This window comes from Vanellus vanellus (genome assembly GCF_965231255.1).
Source record: "Vanellus vanellus genome assembly, chromosome: 5".
Taxonomy (NCBI): domain Eukaryota; kingdom Metazoa; phylum Chordata; class Aves; order Charadriiformes; family Charadriidae; genus Vanellus; species Vanellus vanellus.
The window spans coordinates 44,638,543-44,641,801 of NC_138910.1; the positions used below are offsets into that span (position 1 = coordinate 44,638,543).

Consider the following 3,259-nt stretch of genomic DNA (forward strand, 5'->3'; position numbering starts at 1 on the left):
CATAATGAAGACAACTTGATTCTAGTTCAAATGCCAATGTAAACATAGGCACACAATTTACAGACAGCAGACCTGAAATTTTTGTATTTTTAATCACAATTTTTAAAACAAACGAACAAAAAAACTAAAAACAAAAAAAAAGCCATGTGTAGGGAGTTAGCCAATTTTAATTTTCTTTTACAAGACTGCTAAAGATTTGCAAGTCATGGGGACTGGGGAACAGATACTATACATCCTACCCTATGAAGATCTTCCTAGATAGAGGAATTGGGAGTATATACTGCTTCTCCCAAAATATTTTCAAAGCACCTTGCCTTTATATGGCCTTTACATATTATATGGACAGTACAGGCAGCTGCTTGAGGAAAATGTAACACAATCTCCACTGTGCCACAAGGCATCAGGTCATGTCACAGGCACTGGGGTAAGTGTGTTGCTATTTGGGTATGTTCACTCCAGAAATAAGTTTGGGGGGGGGGGGAGAGAATTAAGATGCTGGGAAGCAGAGACTGTGTGCAGCATCATGTTTTTGGCAGCCAAGCTAATGAATTCAGAGGTTTTTGGAGATCGAATTGTGCCTGAGAGTCCCAAGTGAATTCCAGTGGCCTCAAGAGCAAAGATCATAGTGTGACAGCTTGTAGAAGACAACAAGGTGTTAGGGCTATATCTTTGCAAGTCAAAGTGAAGCAGGAAAACAAGGAATGTGTCTCAGCCCAAGGCACATTTGAAGTTGTGTTGGCCATTCACGGCTCTAACAACACTCTTCACATTTAATTGTTTGCTGAACTTCTCTTTTTTCATTTTTTCCTTCAGGATTTAGAATAACTTTCATTAGGAATAAGGATCTGGCTTTCTTGGGGTGGATAGTCTAAAGAGTCACTGGTCACTGTCAGAGACAGGAAATGGGACTGAACAGACTGGCAGCCTGATCCTGTCCAGCAATCTCCATGCTGTCCGGACGTGTAACAGGACTCATTGCAGGGACAGAATTGCCCTCCCAACAACAGCAGCACAGGTAAGTGAAATACGGAAAAGCCTTCAGTGGCATGTGGCAGTGAGCGTTGCCTCAGGATCAAACAGACTTTATAAGTAAGTGGTCACCATTTCTGGAATCAGAGTAAATTAAGTATGTGGTTAGTGATAAGAAACACAAATGGATCTCGTAGGTTGGTAAGCACTGCAGAAGATGAATCAGGCTCGTCAGTGCTCCATGTATGCTAATAAAGATTGATGATGTTAAATTCTCCATTACTGCAAAGGGGCGGGTAGACAGAACAGGTCTGAAGGTCACCAGTACCATACTGACATTGGCAGATGGAAGATTTCAAGCTTTTGGACTAAATTCCAATATAACACCTCAAGGTGTGTGTGCCAGGGGTGGGGGTTAGATTACCCCATCCCTACAGAACCACTTGGCTCCATATACCAGATTCAACAGGTCTGGTATGGCATTTGGCATTTTCCCCCGTCATCATGCACTGCTGTTTCCAGGTGAAAGGCACCTTGTCTTGCGGCTAATTCAGATGTAATGACTGTAGGGTTAATTCAGATGTAATCATTAAGCGTTCTGTGTCTTTGCACAATGACAGAAAAAAAGAAAATCCAGGCTAAACATTCAGGAAAAATCTTTAGTGGGAAGGGCAACAACATACTGGGAAATGATGACTTGGAAGAGTGTGGAGTCTCCACAAAGATCTGTCAGGAATTACTTATGTAAATTTGGTCCTGCCCAGGGGCAAAAGGAGGGAATAGATGCCTGCCCAGGACACCAAGGACAGTCATGCATCAATGGTGTTGAGTGCAGTGCATTCACCTCTCATTCAGTCCTGCAACCGCAGGTACGAAGTCTCATGAAAAGGAAGATTTGCCACTGTCACAAGCATGATTTGCCACAGCATGGAGTGGATATAAAATGCAGACCTGCCTGATCAAAGCCAGAGCAGATGGGCCATGGATTTTCACAAGGTTTCCAGCTCTTCAAGGGTAGATGCTAACATATAAAGGGGCTGACTTCCCTTCAGAGGACCATGCACAGGCCAAATAATCCAACACTGCTTCTCAGCAATGACAGAAAATGGATTATAGGAAACAGATAAAAAAAGCATCGAACCAACCTGCTTGTCCAGCATCCTCAGATGGAGACAATAGAGCATTTCTGAACTTGCACCAGTGAAACCAAGAGCTACATTTAGTCCATCGCTGTACAGAAGGTGTAATGGCAATTTGCTTGTCATCTAATTTCAGACACATGATCAGAAAATGTTTAACATAAGGGTTGCAATATATTAACCACATTCCCATTAGCAGTGGAACAATCCATTACTAATATCCCACCATCATCAAGCAGTACCTCCTCCTGAAAGCACACTGCCAAGATTTGAGATGACCAAGGCCCCAATTTCCAGGTGCTTCAGGCAGGTTACAAGAAAACAAATTAAGAGGTTGAAACCCTGACAATTTGCTTTTGAAATAAGGTCACTAAGGATCTTCTAAGTCCCTAACTAGCTGGCTTGCTATCAGCTGAAAGACATTTCAAGAACATCAGCACTGGTGCCAAAAATATCTGGGCTTGTCCCTGCAGCAAAACAGCAGCAGCAGAAGGAGGCCGAGGATAAAATGTCAGTGTCTGAAGAGGCAGAGTGACGGGTGGAGCTGAACTGTTGAGATCTTGCTTATTGGGGTACCTCCACTGCCAGGAAGAGTAAAATAGCACCAGCTAGGAGGGGGTGTGTCTCAAAGGCAAAGCATGGGTGAAGGCAGCCGTGGGAACACACTGCTTTGCAATCCCTGCAGACCCCCAAGAACAGTTCAAAAACGTCGAACAAAACAGCTACAAAGTGTTTTTCCTGCTGAGACAGGAAAACAAGGCTCGTTATACTCACCCCGTACAATTCATGGTATGGGGCAGAGCTCATACTCTTTGTCACCATGACACTCCATCAGCTGAAGACTTCTGACAATTTAAGTCATGGAAAATATCTGAATAACTGCAAATTAAAGAAATGAATAATAACTGTAGAGAAAAAAAATGTTTATATTAGTAGAAAAATTATCTCCTATTTGTGACTAAATTCTGCCAATAATATACTACTGCTGTCCTCACAGCAGCAAAGACGGCTTGAAATAAAACCTCCAGTATGTCCAGTACCCTACAAAAGATGCAATTCCACCAAAACAAAATGCTTAGCAACATCACACCCACTTCACCAATGTTTTTCCTCTACAGGAAAATCTTTTCCCATCTCTAGTCTGAAAATTT

General features: G+C 42.6%; 1 long non-coding RNA gene across 1 annotated transcript; it reads right to left on the minus strand.

The window, feature by feature from the left end:
• Positions 1–1,043: 1,043 nt before the first annotated feature.
• On the minus strand, positions 1,044–2,972 carry LOC309672671. Its single transcript, XR_014269251.1, has 3 exons — positions 2,883–2,972; positions 2,115–2,234; positions 1,044–1,106 (listed from the first exon to the last, which is right to left on the minus strand). It is a non-coding gene; the product is annotated as an uncharacterized lncRNA (long non-coding RNA).
• Positions 2,973–3,259: the final 287 nt, after the last annotated feature.